Raw genomic sequence first — 14,034 nt, 5'->3', positions numbered from 1 at the left:
AGCTGTTCAATTTGAACCTTCTTTTACTATCTCATAGAGAAACTAACACAATTTTCAGGTTCAAAAAGGTCAACGGAAGTTGGGATTCCCAGCCAGTCTCCCATGCTGGTACTTGCCAAGCCTTAAGCTGCATTGCTGCTGCGATCTGACGAGAGCAGGCACATTAAGCTTAGTAGAATGGCCGTTGACAGCAGCTGTTCAATTTGAACCTTCTTTTACTATCTCATAGAGAAACTAACACAATTTTCAGGTTCAAAAATGGCAACAGAACTTGGGATTCCCAGCCAGTCTCCCATGCTGGTACTTGCCAAGCCTTAAGCTGCATTGCTGCTGCGATCTGACGAGAGCAGGCACATTCAGCTTAGAATGGCTGTTGACAGCAGCTGTTCAATTTGAACCTTCTTTTACTATCTCATAGAGAAACTAACACAATTTTCAGGTTCAAAAAGGTCAACGGAACTTGGGATTCCCAGCTAGTCTCCCATGCTGGAACTTGCCAAGCCTTAAGCTGCATTGCTGCTGCGATCTGACGAGAGCAGGCACATTCAGCTTAGAATGGCCGTTGACAGCAGCTGTTCAATTCGAACCTTCTTTTACTATCTCATAGAGAAACTAACACAATTTTCAGGTTCAAAAAGGTCAACAGAACTTGGGATTCCCAGCCAGTCTCCCATGCTGGTACTTGCCAAGCCTTAAGCTGCATCGCTGCTGCGATCTGACAAGAACACGCACATTCAGCTTAGAATGGCCGTTGACAGCAGCTGTTCAATTTGAACCTTCTTTTACTATCTCATAGAGAAACTAACACAATTTTCAGGTTCAAAAAAGTCAACGGAACTTGGGATTGCCAGCCAGTCTCCCATGCTGGTACTTGCCAAGCCTTAAGCTGCATTGCTGCTGCGATCTGACGAGAGCAGGCACATTCATCTTAGAATGGCCGTTGACAGCAGCTGTTCAATTTGAACCTTCTTTTACTATCTCATAGAGAAACTAACACAATTTTCAGGTTCAAAAAGGTCAACGGAACTTGGGATTCGCAGCCAGTCTCCCATGCTGGTACTTGCCAAGCCTTAAGCTGCATTGCTGCTGCGATCTGACGAGAGCAGGCACATTCAGCTTAGAATGGCCGTTGACAGCAGCAGTTCAATTTGAACCTTCTTTTACCATCTTTGACAGAGAAACTTACAATTTTCAGGTTCAAAATGGTCAACAGAACTTGGGATTCCCAGCCAGTCTCCCATGCTGGTACTTGCCAAGCCTTAAGCTGCATTGCTGCTGCGATCTGACGAGAGCAGGCACATTCAGCTTAGAATTGCCGTTGACAGCAGCTGTTCAATTTGAACCTTCTTTTACTATCTCATAGAGAAACTAACACAATTTTTTAGGTTCAAAAAGGTCAACGGAACTTGGGATTCCCAGCCAGTCTCCCATGCTGGTACTTGCCAAGCCTTAAGCTGCATTGCTGCTGCGATCTGACAAGAGCACGCACATGCAGCTTAGAATGGCCGTTGACAGCAGCTGTTCAATTTGAACCTTCTTTTACTATCTCATAGAGAAACTAACACAATTTTCAGGTTCAAAAAGGTCAACAGAACTTGGGATTCCCAGCCAGTCTCCCATGCTGGTACTTGCCAAGCCTTAAGCTGCATTGCTGCTGCAATCTGACGAGAGCAGGCACATTCAGCTTAGAATGGCCGTTGACAGCAGCTGTTCAATTTGAACCTTCTTTTACTATCTCATAGAGAAACTAACACAATTTTCAGGTTCAAAAAGGTCAACAGAACTTGGGATTGCCAGCCAGTCTCCCATGCTGGTACTTGCCAAGCCTTAAGCTGCATTGCTGCTGCGATCTGACGAGAGCAGGCACATTCAGCTTAGAATGGCTGTTGACAGCAGCTGTTCAATTTGAACCTTCTTTTACTATCTCATAGAGAAACTAACACAATTTTCAGGTTCAAAAAGGTCAACAGAACTTGGGATTCCTAGCCAGTCCCCCATGCTGGTACTTGCCAAGCCTTAAGCTGCATCGCTGCAGCGATCTGACAAGTGCACGCACATTCAGCTTAGAATGGCCGTTGACAGCAGCTGTTCAATTTGAACCTTCTTTTACTATCTCATAGAGAAACTAACACAATTTTCAGGTTCAAAAAGGTCAACGGAACTTGGGATTCGCAGCCAGTCTCCCATGCTGGTACTTGCCAAGCCTTAAGCTGCATCGCTGCTGCGATCTGACAAGAGCACGCACATTCAGCTTAGAATGGCCGTTGACAGCAGTTGTTCAATTTGAACCTTCTTTTACTATCTCATAGAGAAACTAACACAATTTTCAGGTTCAAAAAGGTCAACAGAACTTGGGATTCCCAGCCAGTCTCCCATGCTGGTACTTGCCAAGCCTTAAGCTGCATTGCTGCTGCGATCTGACAAGAGGAGGCAGATTCAGCTTAGAATGGCCGTTGACAGCAACTGTTCAATTTGAACCTTCTTTTACTATCTCATAGAGAAACTAACACAATTTTCAGGTTCAAAAAGGTCAACAGAACTTGGGATTCCCAGCCAGTCTCCCATGCTGGTACTTGCCAAGCCTTAAGCTGCATCGCTGCTGCGATCTGACAAGAGCCCGCACATTCAGCTTAGAATGGCCGTTGACAGCAGCTGTTCAATTTGAACCTTCTTTTACTATCTCATAGAGAAACTAACACAATTTTCAGGTTCAAAAAGGTCAACGGAAGTTGGGATTCGCAGCCAGTCTCCCATGCTGGTACTTGCCAAGCCTTAAGCTGCATCTCTGCATCGCTGCTGCGATCTGACAAGAGCACGCACATTCAGCTTAGATAGGCCGTTGACAGCAACTGTTCAATTTGAACCTTCTTTTACTATCTCATAGAGAAACTAACACAATTTTCAGGTTCAAAAATGTCAACAGAACTTAGGATTCCCAGCCAGTCTCCCATGCTGGTACTTGCCAAGCCTTAAGCTGCATTGCTGCTGCGATCTGACGAGAGCAGGCACATTAAGCTTAGTAGAATGACCATTGACAGCAGCTGTTCAATTTGAACCTTCTTTTACTATCTCATAGAGAAACTAACACAATTTTCAGGTTCAAAAATGTCAACAGAACTTGGGATTGCCAGCCAGTCTCCCATGCTGGTACTTGCCAAGCCTTAAGCTGCATTGCTGCTGCGATCTGACGAGAGCAGGCACATTCAGCTTAGAATGGCCGTTGACAGCAGCTGTTCAATTTGAACCTTCTTTTACTATCTCATAGAGAAACTAACACAATTTTCAGGTTCAAAAAGGTCAACAGAACTTGGGATTCCCAGCCAGTCTCCCTTGCTGGTACTTGCCAAGCCTTAAGCTGCATCGCTGCTGCGATCTGACAAGAGCACGCACATTCAGCTTAGAATGGCCGTTGACAGCAGCTGTTCAATTTGAACCTTCTTTTACTATCTCATAGAGAAACTAACACATTTTCAGGTTCAAAAAGGTCAACAGAACTTGGGATTCCCAGCCAGTCTCCCATGCTGGTACTTGCCAAGCCTTAAGCTGCAACGCTGCTGCGATCTGACAAGAGCATGCACATTCAGCTTAGAATGGCCGTTGACAGCAGCTGTTCAATTTGAACCTTCTTTTACTATCTCTTAGAGAAACTAACTCAATTTTCAGGTTCAAAAAGGTCAATGGAACTTGGGATTCCCAGCCAGTCTCCCATGCTGGTACTTGCCAAGCCTTAGCTTAGAATGGGCGTTGACAGCAGCTGTTCAATTTGAACCTTCTTTTACTATCTCATAGAGAAACTAACACAATTTTCAGGTTCAAAAAGGTCAACAGAACTTGGGATTCCCAGCCAGTCTCCCATGCTGGTACTTTCCAAGCCTTAAGCTGCATTGCTGCTGCGATCTGACGAGAGCAGGCACATTCAGCTTAGAATGGCCGTTGACAGCAGCTGTTCAATTTGAACCTTCTTTTACTATCTCATAGAGAAACTAACACAATTTTCAGGCTCAAAAAGGTCAACGGAACTTAGGATTCCCAGCCAGTTTCCCATGCTGGTACATGCCAAGCCTTAAGCTGCATTGCTTCTGAGATCTGACGAGAGCAGGCACATTCAGCTTAGAATGGCCGTTGACAGCAGCTGTTCAGTTTGAACCTTCTTTTACTATCTCATAGAGAAACTAACACAATTTTCAGGTTCAAAAAGGTCAACAGAACTTGGGATTCCCAGCCAGTCTCCCATGCTGGTACTTGCCAAGCCTTAAGCTGCATTGCTGCTGCGATCTGACGAGAGCAGGCACATTCAGCTTAGAATGGCCGTTGACAGCAGCTGTTCAATTTGAACCTTCTTTTACTATCTCATAGAGAAACTAACACAATTTTAAGGTTCAAAAATGTCAACGGAACTTGGGATTCCCAGCCAGTCTCCCATGCTGGTACTTTCCAAGCCTTAAGCTGCATTGCTGCTGCGATCTGACGAGAGCAGGCACATTCAGCTTAGAATGGCCGTTGACAGCAGCTGTTCAATTTGAACCTTCTTTTACTATCTCATAGAGAAACTAACACAATTTTCAGGCTCAAAAAGGTCAAAGGAACTTAGGATTCCCAGCCAGTCTCCCATGCTGGTACATGCCAAGCCTTAAGCTGCATTGCTGCTGCGATCTGACGAGAGCAGGCACATTCAGCTTAGAATGGCCGATGACAGCAGCTGTTCAGTTTGAACCTTCTTTTACTATCTCATAGAGAAACTAACACAATTTTCAGGTTCAAAAAGGTCAACAGAACTTGGGATTCCCAGCCAGTCTCCCATGCTGGTTTTTGCCAAGCCTTAAGCTGCATTGCTGCTGCGATCTGACGAGAGCAGGCACATTCAGCTTAGAATGGCCATTGAGAGCAGCTGTTCTATTTGAACCTTCTTTTACCATCTTTGACAGAGAAACTAACAATTTTCAGGTTCAAAAAAGTCAACGGAACTTGGGATTCCCAGCCAGTCTCACATGCTGGTACTTGCCAAGCCTTAAGCTGCATTGCTGCTGCGATCTGACGAGAGCAGGCACATTCAGCTTAGAATGGCCGTTGACAGCAGCTGCCTAATTTCTACTTTGTTTTACTATCTCATAGAGAAACTAACACAATTTTCAGGTTCAAAAAGGTCAACAGAACTTGGGATTCCCAGCCAGTCTCCCATGCTGGTACTTGCCAAGCCTTAAGCTGCAACGCTGCTGCGATCTGACAAGAGCATGCACATTCAGCTTAGAATGGCCGTTGACAGCAGCTGTTCAATTTGAACCTTCTTTTACTATCTCATAGAGAAACTAACACAATTTTCAGGTTCAAAAAGTCAATGGAACTTGGGATTCCCAGCCAGTCTCCCATGCTGGCACTTGCCAAGCCTTAAGCTGCAACGCTGCTGCGATCTGACAAGAGCATGCACATTCAGCTTAGAATGGCCGTTGACAGCAGCTGTTCAATTTGAACCTTCTTTTACTATCTCATAGAGAAACTAACACAATTTTCAGGTTCAAAAAGGTCAACGGAACTTGGGATTTGCAGCCAGTCTCCCATGCTGGTACTTGCCAAGACTTAAGCTGCATCGCTGCTGCGATCTGACAAGAGCACGCACATTCAGCTTAGAATGGCCGTTGACAGCAGCTGTTCAATTTGAACCTTCTTTTACTATCTCATAGAGAAACTAACACAATTTTCAGGTTCAAAAAGGTCAACGGAACTTGGGATTCCCAGCCAGTCTCCCATGCTGGTACTTGCCAAGCCTTAAGCTGCATTGCTGCTGCAATCTGACGAGAGCAGGCACATTCAGCTTAGAATGGCCGTTGACAGCAGCTGTTCAATTTGAACCTTCTTTTACTATCTCATAGAGAAACTAACACAATTTTCAGGTTCAAAAAGGTCAACGGAACTTGGGATTCCCAGCCAGTCTCCCATGCTGGTACTTGCCAAGCCTTAAGCTGCATTGCTGCTGCGATCTGACGAGAGCAGGCACATTAAGCTTAGTAGAATGGCCGTTGACAGCAGCTGTTCAGTTTGAACCTTCTTTTACTATCTCATAGAGAAACTAACACAATTTTCAGGTTCAAAAAGGTCAACAGAACTTGGGATTCCCAGCCAGTATCCCATGCTGGTACTTTCCAAGCCTTAAGCTGCATTGCTGCTGCGATCTGACCAGAGCAGGCACATTCAGCTTAGAATGGCTGTTGACAGCAGCTGTTCAATTTGAACCTTCTTTTACTATCTCATAGAGAAACTAACACAATTTTCAGGTTCAAAAAGGTCAACGGAACTTGGGATTCCCAGCTAGTCTCCCATGCTGGTACTTGCCAAGCCTTAAGCTGCATTGCTGCTGCGATCTGACGAGAGCAGGCACATTCAGCTTAATATGGCCGTTGACAGCAGCTGTTCAATTTGAACCTTCTTTTACCATCTTTGACAGAGAAACTAACAATTTTCAGGTTCAAAAAGGTCAACGGAACGTGGGATTCCCAGCCAGTCTCCCATGCTGGTACTTGCCAAGCCTTAAGCTGCATTGCTGCTGCGATCTGACGAGAGCAGGCACATTCAGCTTAGAATGGCCGTTGACAGCAACTGCCTAATTTCTGCTTTCTTTTACTATCTCATAGAGAAACTAACACAATTTTCAGGTTCAAAAAGGTCAACAGAACTTGGGATTCCCAGCCAGTCTCCCATGCTGGTACTTGCCAAGCCTTAAGCTGCAACGCTGCTGCGATCTGACAAGAGCATGCACATTCAGCTTAGAATGGCCGTTGACAGCAGCTGTTCAATTTGAACCTTCTTTTACTATCTCATAGAGAAACTAACACATTTTCAGGTTCAAAAAGGTCAACGGAACTTGGGATTCCCAGCCAGTCTCCCATGCTGGTACTTGCCAAGCCTTAAGCTGCAACGCTGCTGCGATCTGACAAGAGCATGCACATTCAGCTTAGAATGGCCGTTGACAGCAGCTGTTCAATTTGAACCTTCTTTTACTATCTCATAGAGAAACTAACTCAATTTTCAGGTTCAAAAAGGTCAACGGAACTTGGGATTCCCAGCCAGTCTCCCATGCTGGTACTTGCCAAGCCTTAGCTTAGAATGGGCGTTGACAGCAGCTGTTCAATTTGAACCTTCTTTTACTATCTCATAGAGAAACTAACACAATTTTCAGGTTCAAAAAGGTCAACAGAACTTGGGATTCCCAGCCAGTCTCCCATGCTGGTACTTTCCAAGCCTTAAGCTGCATTGCTGCTGCGATCTGACGAGAGCAGGCACATTCAGCTTAGAATGGCCGTTGACAGCAGCTGTTCAATTTGAACCTTCTTTTACTATCTCATAGAGAAATTAACACAATTTTCAGGCTCAAAAAGGTCAACGGAACTTAGGATTCCCAGCCAGTCTCCCATGCTGGTACATGCCAAGCCTTAAGCTGCATTGCTGCTGCGATCTGACGAGAGCAGGCACATTCAGCTTAGAATGGCCGTTGACAGCAGCTGTTCAGTTTGAACCTTCTTTTACTATCTCATAGAGAAACTAACACAATTTTCAGGTTCAAAAAGGTCAACAGAACTTGGGATTCCCAGCCAGTCTCCCATGCTGGTACTTGCCAAGCCTTAAGCTGCATTGCTGCTGTGATCTGACGAGAGCAGGCACATTCAGCTTAGAATGGCCGTTGACAGCAGCTGTTCAATTTGAACCTTCTTTTACTATCTCATAGAGAAACTAACACAATTTTCAGGTTCAAAAAGGTCAACAGAACTTGGGATTCCCAGGCAGACTCCCATGCTGGTACTTGCCAAGCCTTAAGCTGCATTGCTGCTGCGATCTGACGAGAGCAGGCACATTCAGCTTAGAATGGCCGTTGACAGCAGTTGTTCAATTTGAACCTTCTTTTACTATCTCATAGAGAAACTAACACAATTTTCAGGTTCAAAAAGGTCAACAGAACTTGGGATTCCCAGCCAGTCTCCCATGCTGGTACTTGCCAAGCCTTAAGCTGCATTGCTGCTGCGATCTGACGAGAGCAGGCACATTCAGCTTAGAATGGCCGTTGACAGCAGCTGTTCAATTTGAACCTTCTTTTACTATCTCATAGAGAAACTAACACAATTTTCAGGTTCAAAAAGGTCAACAGAACTTGGGATTCCCAGCCAGTCTCCCATGCTGGTACTTGCCAAGCCTTAAGCTGCATTGCTGCTGCGATCTGACGAGAGCAGGCACATTCAGCTTAGAATGGCCGTTGACAGCAGCTGTTCAATTTGAACCTTCTTTTACTATCTCATAGAGAAACTAACACAATTTTCAGGTTCAAAAAGGTCAACGGAACTTGGGATTCCCAGCCAGTCTCCCATGCTGGTACTTGCCAAGCCTTAAGCTGCATTGCTGCTGCGATCTGACGAGAGCAGGCACATTAAGCTTAGTAGAATGGCCGTTGACAGCAGCTGTTCAATTTGAACCTTCTTTTACTATCTCATAGAGAAACTAACACAATTTTCAGGTTCAAAAATGTCAACAGAACTTGGGATTCCCAGCCAGTCTCCCATGCTGGTACTTGCAAAGCCTTAAGCTGCATTGCTGCTGCGATCTGACCAGAGCAGGCACATTCAGCTTAGAATGGCTGTTGACAGCAGCTGTTCAATTTGAACCTTCTTTTACTATCTCATAGAGAAACTAACACAATTTTCAGGTTCAAAAAGGTCAACGGAACTTGGGATTCCCAGCTAGTCTCCCATGCTGGTACTTGCCAAGCCTTAAGCTGCATTGCTGCTGCGATCTGACGAGAGCAGGCACATTCAGCTTAGAATGGCCGTTGACAGCAACTGTTCAATTTGAACCTTATTTTACAACCTCATAGAGAAACTAACACAATTTTCAGGTTCAAAAAGGTCAACAGAACTTAGGATTCCCAGCCAGTCTCCCATGCTGGTACTTGCCAAGCCTTAAGCTGCATTGCTGCTGCGATCTGACGAGAGCAGGCACATTCAGCTTAGAATGGCCGTTGACAGCAGCTGTTCAATTTGAACCTTCTTTTACCATCTTTGACAGAGAAACTAACAATTTTCAGGTTCAAAAAGTTCAACGGAACTTGGGATTCCCAGCCAGTCTCCCATGCTGGTACTTGCCAAGCCTTAAGCTGCATTGCTGCTGCGATCTGACGAGAGCAGGCACATTCAGCTTAGAATGGCCGTTGACAGCAGCTGTTCAATTTGAACCTTCTTTTACTATCTCATAGAGAAACTAACACAATTTTCAGGTTCAAAAAGGTCAACGGAACTTGGGATTCCCAGCCAGTCTCCCATGCTGGTACTTTCCAAGCCTTAAGCTGCATTGCTGCTGCGATCTGACGAGAGCAGGCACATTCAGCTTAGAATGGCCGTTGACAGCAGCTGTTCAATTTGAACCTTCTTTTACTATCTCATAGAGAAACTAACACAATTTTCAGGTTCAAAAAGGTCAACAGAACGTGGGATTCCCAGCCAGTCTCCCATGCTGGTACTTGCCAAGCCTTAAGCTGCATTGCTGCTGCGATCTGACGAGAGCAGGCACATTCAGCTTAGAATGGCCGTTGACAGCAGCTGTTCAATTTGAACCTTCTTTTACCATCTTTGACAGAGAAACTAACAATTTTCAGGTTCAAAAAGGTCAACGGAACTTGGGATTCCCAGCCAGTCTCCCATGCTGGTACTTGCCAAGCCTTAAGCTGCATTGCTGCTGCGATCTGACGAGAGCAGGCACATTCAGCTTAGAATGGCCGTTGACAGCAGCTGTTCAATTTGAACCTTCTTTTACCATCTTTGACAGAGAAACTAACAATTTTCAGGTTCAAAAAGGTCAACGGAACTTGGGATTCCCAGCCAGTCTCCCATGCTGGTACTTGCCAAGCCTTAAGCTGCATTGCTGCTGCGATCTGACGAGAGCAGGCACATTCAGCTTAGAATGGCCGTTGACAGCAGCTGTTCAATTTGAACCTTCTTTTACTATCTCATAGAGAAACTAACACAATTTTCAGGTTCAAAAAGGTCAACGGAACTTGGGATTCCCAGCCAGTCTCCCATGCTGGTACTTTCCAAGCCTTAAGCTGCATTGCTGCTGCGATCTGACGAGAGCAGGCACATTCAGCTTAGAATGGCCGTTGACAGCAGCTGTTCAATTTGAACCTTCTTTTACTATCTCATAGAGAAACTAACACAATTTTCAGGTTCAAAAAGGTCAACAGAACGTGGGATTCCCAGCCAGTCTCCCATGCTGGTACTTGCCAAGCCTTAAGCTGCATTGCTGCTGCGATCTGACGAGAGCAGGCACATTCAGCTTAGAATGGCCGTTGACAGCAGCTGTTCAATTTGAACCTTCTTTTACTATCTCATAGAGAAACTAACACAATTTTCAGGTTCAAAAAGGTCAACGGAATTTGGGATTGCCAGCCAGTCTCCCATGCTAGTACTTGCCAAGCCTTAAGCTGCATTGCTGCTGCGATCTGACGAGAGCAGGCACATTCAGCTTAGAATGGCCGTTGACAGCAGCTGTTCAATTTGAACCTTCTTTTACTATCTCATAGAGAAACTAACACAATTTTCAGGTTCAAAAAGGTCAACGGAATTTGGGATTGCCAGCCAGTCTCCCATGCTGGTACTTGCCAAGCCTTAAGCTGCATTGCTGCTGCGATCTGACGAGAGCAGGCACATTGAGCTTAGAATGGCCGTTGACAGCAGCTGTTCAATTTGAACCTTCTTTTACTATCTCATAGAGAAACTAACACAATTTTCAGGTTCAAAAAGGTCAACGGAACTTGGGATTCCCTGCCAGTCTCCCATGCTTGTACTTGCCAAGCCTTATGCTGCTGCGATCTGACGAGAGCAGGCACATTCAGCTTAGAATGGCCGTTGACAGCAGCTGTTCAATTTGAACCTTCTTTTACTATCTCATAGAGAAACTAACACAATTTTCAGGTTCAAAAAGGTCAACGGAACTTGGGATTCCCAGCCAGTCTCCCATGCTGGTACTTTCCAAGCCTTAAGCTGCATTGCTGCTGCGATCTGACGAGAGCAGGCACATTCAGCTTAGAATGGCCGTTGACAGCAGCTGTTCAATTTGAACCTTCTTTTACTATCTCATAGAGAAACTAACACAATTTTCAGGTTCAAAAAGGTCAACAGAACGTGGGATTCCCAGCCAGTGTCCCATGCTGGTACTTGCCAAGCCTTAAGCTGCATTGCTGCTGCGATCTGACGAGAGCAGGCACATTCAGCTTAGAATGGCCGTTGACAGCAGCTGTTCAATTTGAACCTTCTATTACTATCTCATAGAGAAACTAACACAATTTTCAGGTTCAAAAAGGTCAACAGAACTTGGGATTCCCAGCCAGTCTCCCATGCTGGTACTTGCCAAGCCTTAAGCTGCATCGCTGCTGCGATCCGACGAGAGCAGGCACATTCAGCTTAGAATGGCCGTTGACAGCAGCTGTTCAATTTGAACCTTCTTTTACTATCTCATAGAGAAACTAACACAATTTTCAGGTTCAAAAAGGTCAACAGAACTTGGGATTCCCAGCCAGTCTCCCATGCTGGTACTTGCCAAACCTTAAGCTGCATTGCTGCTGCGATCTGACGAGAGCAGGCACATTCAGCTTAGAATGGCCGTTGACAGCAGCTGTTCAATTTGAACCTTCTTTTACCATCTTTGACAGAGAAACTAACAATTTTCAGGTTCAAAAAGGTCAACGGAACGTGGGATTCCCAGCCAGTCTCCCATGCTGGTACTTGCCAAGCCTTAAGCTGCATTGCTGCTGCAATCTGACGAGAGCAGGCACATTCAGCTTAGAATGGCCGTTGACAGCAGCTGCCTAATTTCTACTTTCTTTTACTATCTCATAGAGAAACTAACACAATTTTCATGTTCAAAAAGGTCAACAGAACTTGGGATTCCCAGCCAGTCTCCCATGCTGGTACTTGCCAAGCCTTAAGCTGCAACGCTGCTGCGATCTGACAAGAGCATGCACATTCAGCTTAGAATGGCCGTTGACAGCAGCTGTTCAATTTGAACCTTCTTTTACTATCTCATAAAGAAACTAACACATTTTCAGGTTCAAAAAGGTCAATGGAACTTGGGATTCCCAGCCAGTCTCCCATGCTGGTACTTGCCAAGCCTTAAGCTGCAACGCTGCTGCGATCTGACAAGAGCATGCACATTCAGCTTAGAATGGCCGTTGACAGCAGTTGTTCAATTTGAACCTTCTTTTACTATCTCATAGAGAAACTAACTCAATTTTCAGGTTCAAAAAGGTCAATGGAACTTGGGATTCCCAGCCAGTCTCCCATGCTGGTACTTGCCAAGCCTTAGCTTAGAATGGGCGTTGACAGCAGCTGTTCAATTTGAACCTTCTTTTACTATCTCATAGAGAAACTAACACAATTTTCAGGTTAAAAAAAGGTCAACGGAACTTGGGATTCCCAGCCAGTCTCCCATGCTGGTACTTGCCAAGCCTTAAGCTGCATTGCTGCTGCGATCTGACGAGAGCAGGAACATTCAGCTTAGAATGGCTGTTGACAGCAGCTGTTCAATTTGAACCTTCTTTTAAGATCTTTGACAGAGAAACTAACAATTTTCAGGTTCAAAAAGGTCAATGGAACTTGGGATTCCCAGCCAGTCTCCCATGCTGGTACTTGCCAAGCCTTAAGCTGCATTGCTGCTGCGATCTGACGAGAGCAGGCACATTCAGCTTAGAATGGCCGTTGACAGCAGCTGCCTAATTTCTACTTTCTTTCACTATCTCATAGAGAAACTAACAATTTTCAGGTTCAAAAAGGTCAAAAGAACTTAGGATTCCCAGCCAGTCTCCCATGCTGCTACTTGCGAAGCCTTAAGCTGCAACGCTGCTGCGATCTGACAAGAGCATGCACATTAAGCTTAGAATGGCCGTTGACAGCAGCTGTTCAATTTGAACCTTCTTTTACTATCTCATAGAGAAACTTACACAATTTTCAGGTTCAAAAAGGTCAACAGAACTTGGGATTCCCAGCCAGTCTCCCATGCTGGTACTTGCCAAGCCTTAAGCTGCATCGCTGCTGCGATCTGACAAGTGCACGCACATTCAGCTTAGAATGGCCGTTGACAGCAGCAGTTCAATTTGAACCTTCTTTTACTATCTCATAGAGAAACTAACACAATTTTCAGGTTCAAAAAGGTCAACGGAACTTGGGATTCCCAGCCAGTCTCCCATGCTGGTACTTGCCAAGCCTTAAGCTGCATTGCTCCTGCAATCTGACAAGAGCAGGCACATTCAGCTTAGAATGGGCGTTGACAGCAGCTGTTCAATTTGAACCTTCTTTTACTATCTCATAGAGAAACTAACACAATTTTCAGGTTCAAAAAGGTCAACGGAACTTGAGATTCCCAGCCAGTCTCCCATGCTGGTACTTGCCAAGCCTTAAGCTGCATTGCTGCTGCGATCTGACGAGAGCAGGCACATTCAGCTTAGAATGGCCGTTGACAGCAGTTGTTCAATTTGAACCTTCTTTTACTATCCCATAGAGAAACTAACACAATTTTCAGGTTCAAAAAGGTCAACAGAACTTGGGATTCCCAGCCAGTCTCCCATGCTGGTACTTGCCAAGCCTTAAGCTGCATTGCTGCTGCGATCTGACGAGAGCAGGCACATTCAGCTTAGAATGGCCGTTGACAGCAGCTGTTCAGTTTGAACCTTCTTTTACTATCTCATAGAGAAACTAACACAATTTTCAGGTTCAAAAAGGTCAACGGAACTTGGGATTCCCAGCCAGTCTCCCATGCTGGTACTTGCCAATCCTTAAGCTGCATTGCTGCTGCGATCTGTCGAGAGCAGGCACATTCAGCTTAGAATGGCCGTTGACAGCAGCTGTTCAATTTGAACCTTCTTTTACCATATTTGACAGAGAAACTAACAATTTTCAGGTTCAAAAAGGTCAACGGAATGTGGGATTCCCAGCCAGTCTCCCATGCTGGTACTTGCCAAGCATTAAGCTGCATTGCTGCTGCAATCTGACGAGAGCAGGCACATTC

At 45.2% G+C, this 14,034-nt stretch overlaps 43 pseudogenes; all 43 read right to left on the bottom strand.

Moving 5' to 3' along the window:
• Nucleotides 1-259: 259 nt before the first annotated feature.
• On the bottom strand, nt 260-378 carry LOC140091321 (5S ribosomal RNA; annotated as a pseudogene).
• Nucleotides 379-448: 70 nt separating this feature from the next.
• Nucleotides 449-567, bottom strand: LOC140089268 (5S ribosomal RNA; annotated as a pseudogene).
• Nucleotides 568-1,015: 448 nt separating this feature from the next.
• LOC140088275 (5S ribosomal RNA) lies at nt 1,016-1,134 on the bottom strand (annotated as a pseudogene).
• Nucleotides 1,135-1,204: 70 nt separating this feature from the next.
• Nucleotides 1,205-1,323, bottom strand: LOC140085512 (5S ribosomal RNA; annotated as a pseudogene).
• A 71-nt stretch (nt 1,324-1,394) lies between these two features.
• LOC140098575 (5S ribosomal RNA) lies at nt 1,395-1,513 on the bottom strand (annotated as a pseudogene).
• Nucleotides 1,514-1,583: 70 nt separating this feature from the next.
• Nucleotides 1,584-1,702, bottom strand: LOC140089626 (5S ribosomal RNA; annotated as a pseudogene).
• A 70-nt stretch (nt 1,703-1,772) lies between these two features.
• On the bottom strand, nt 1,773-1,891 carry LOC140096074 (5S ribosomal RNA; annotated as a pseudogene).
• A 1,215-nt stretch (nt 1,892-3,106) lies between these two features.
• LOC140097577 (5S ribosomal RNA) lies at nt 3,107-3,225 on the bottom strand (annotated as a pseudogene).
• Nucleotides 3,226-3,819: 594 nt separating this feature from the next.
• On the bottom strand, nt 3,820-3,938 carry LOC140078486 (5S ribosomal RNA; annotated as a pseudogene).
• Nucleotides 3,939-4,008: 70 nt separating this feature from the next.
• LOC140098593 (5S ribosomal RNA) lies at nt 4,009-4,127 on the bottom strand (annotated as a pseudogene).
• A 70-nt stretch (nt 4,128-4,197) lies between these two features.
• On the bottom strand, nt 4,198-4,316 carry LOC140079810 (5S ribosomal RNA; annotated as a pseudogene).
• Nucleotides 4,317-4,386: 70 nt separating this feature from the next.
• LOC140081660 (5S ribosomal RNA) lies at nt 4,387-4,505 on the bottom strand (annotated as a pseudogene).
• Nucleotides 4,506-4,953: 448 nt separating this feature from the next.
• LOC140094630 (5S ribosomal RNA) lies at nt 4,954-5,072 on the bottom strand (annotated as a pseudogene).
• Nucleotides 5,073-5,708: 636 nt separating this feature from the next.
• On the bottom strand, nt 5,709-5,827 carry LOC140086868 (5S ribosomal RNA; annotated as a pseudogene).
• Nucleotides 5,828-5,897: 70 nt separating this feature from the next.
• LOC140098054 (5S ribosomal RNA) lies at nt 5,898-6,019 on the bottom strand (annotated as a pseudogene).
• Nucleotides 6,020-6,089: 70 nt separating this feature from the next.
• LOC140096469 (5S ribosomal RNA) lies at nt 6,090-6,208 on the bottom strand (annotated as a pseudogene).
• A 70-nt stretch (nt 6,209-6,278) lies between these two features.
• LOC140086819 (5S ribosomal RNA) lies at nt 6,279-6,397 on the bottom strand (annotated as a pseudogene).
• Nucleotides 6,398-6,467: 70 nt separating this feature from the next.
• Nucleotides 6,468-6,586, bottom strand: LOC140088662 (5S ribosomal RNA; annotated as a pseudogene).
• Nucleotides 6,587-7,180: 594 nt separating this feature from the next.
• LOC140078485 (5S ribosomal RNA) lies at nt 7,181-7,299 on the bottom strand (annotated as a pseudogene).
• Nucleotides 7,300-7,369: 70 nt separating this feature from the next.
• LOC140091905 (5S ribosomal RNA) lies at nt 7,370-7,488 on the bottom strand (annotated as a pseudogene).
• Nucleotides 7,489-7,558: 70 nt separating this feature from the next.
• LOC140090493 (5S ribosomal RNA) lies at nt 7,559-7,677 on the bottom strand (annotated as a pseudogene).
• Nucleotides 7,678-7,747: 70 nt separating this feature from the next.
• Nucleotides 7,748-7,866, bottom strand: LOC140078522 (5S ribosomal RNA; annotated as a pseudogene).
• Nucleotides 7,867-7,936: 70 nt separating this feature from the next.
• On the bottom strand, nt 7,937-8,055 carry LOC140079809 (5S ribosomal RNA; annotated as a pseudogene).
• A 70-nt stretch (nt 8,056-8,125) lies between these two features.
• LOC140079806 (5S ribosomal RNA) lies at nt 8,126-8,244 on the bottom strand (annotated as a pseudogene).
• Nucleotides 8,245-8,314: 70 nt separating this feature from the next.
• Nucleotides 8,315-8,436, bottom strand: LOC140098053 (5S ribosomal RNA; annotated as a pseudogene).
• A 259-nt stretch (nt 8,437-8,695) lies between these two features.
• On the bottom strand, nt 8,696-8,814 carry LOC140085349 (5S ribosomal RNA; annotated as a pseudogene).
• Nucleotides 8,815-8,884: 70 nt separating this feature from the next.
• LOC140086799 (5S ribosomal RNA) lies at nt 8,885-9,003 on the bottom strand (annotated as a pseudogene).
• A 70-nt stretch (nt 9,004-9,073) lies between these two features.
• On the bottom strand, nt 9,074-9,192 carry LOC140087023 (5S ribosomal RNA; annotated as a pseudogene).
• A 70-nt stretch (nt 9,193-9,262) lies between these two features.
• On the bottom strand, nt 9,263-9,381 carry LOC140084434 (5S ribosomal RNA; annotated as a pseudogene).
• Nucleotides 9,382-9,451: 70 nt separating this feature from the next.
• On the bottom strand, nt 9,452-9,570 carry LOC140090865 (5S ribosomal RNA; annotated as a pseudogene).
• Nucleotides 9,571-9,640: 70 nt separating this feature from the next.
• On the bottom strand, nt 9,641-9,759 carry LOC140099026 (5S ribosomal RNA; annotated as a pseudogene).
• A 70-nt stretch (nt 9,760-9,829) lies between these two features.
• Nucleotides 9,830-9,948, bottom strand: LOC140099025 (5S ribosomal RNA; annotated as a pseudogene).
• A 70-nt stretch (nt 9,949-10,018) lies between these two features.
• On the bottom strand, nt 10,019-10,137 carry LOC140084423 (5S ribosomal RNA; annotated as a pseudogene).
• A 70-nt stretch (nt 10,138-10,207) lies between these two features.
• Nucleotides 10,208-10,326, bottom strand: LOC140090864 (5S ribosomal RNA; annotated as a pseudogene).
• Nucleotides 10,327-10,955: 629 nt separating this feature from the next.
• LOC140084410 (5S ribosomal RNA) lies at nt 10,956-11,074 on the bottom strand (annotated as a pseudogene).
• A 70-nt stretch (nt 11,075-11,144) lies between these two features.
• On the bottom strand, nt 11,145-11,263 carry LOC140096128 (5S ribosomal RNA; annotated as a pseudogene).
• A 70-nt stretch (nt 11,264-11,333) lies between these two features.
• LOC140083641 (5S ribosomal RNA) lies at nt 11,334-11,452 on the bottom strand (annotated as a pseudogene).
• A 70-nt stretch (nt 11,453-11,522) lies between these two features.
• Nucleotides 11,523-11,641, bottom strand: LOC140088374 (5S ribosomal RNA; annotated as a pseudogene).
• A 70-nt stretch (nt 11,642-11,711) lies between these two features.
• On the bottom strand, nt 11,712-11,830 carry LOC140096315 (5S ribosomal RNA; annotated as a pseudogene).
• A 595-nt stretch (nt 11,831-12,425) lies between these two features.
• On the bottom strand, nt 12,426-12,544 carry LOC140090515 (5S ribosomal RNA; annotated as a pseudogene).
• A 70-nt stretch (nt 12,545-12,614) lies between these two features.
• Nucleotides 12,615-12,733, bottom strand: LOC140087941 (5S ribosomal RNA; annotated as a pseudogene).
• Nucleotides 12,734-13,368: 635 nt separating this feature from the next.
• On the bottom strand, nt 13,369-13,487 carry LOC140083029 (5S ribosomal RNA; annotated as a pseudogene).
• Nucleotides 13,488-13,557: 70 nt separating this feature from the next.
• On the bottom strand, nt 13,558-13,676 carry LOC140079805 (5S ribosomal RNA; annotated as a pseudogene).
• Between the last annotated feature and the right edge of the window lie 358 nt (nt 13,677-14,034).

This window comes from Engystomops pustulosus, chromosome 9 (genome assembly GCF_040894005.1).
Source record: "Engystomops pustulosus chromosome 9, aEngPut4.maternal, whole genome shotgun sequence".
Lineage (NCBI taxonomy): Eukaryota > Metazoa > Chordata > Amphibia > Anura > Leptodactylidae > Engystomops > Engystomops pustulosus.
Note: the sequence above shows the minus strand (reverse complement) of the source record. Positions and strands in the feature narration are given on the sequence as shown.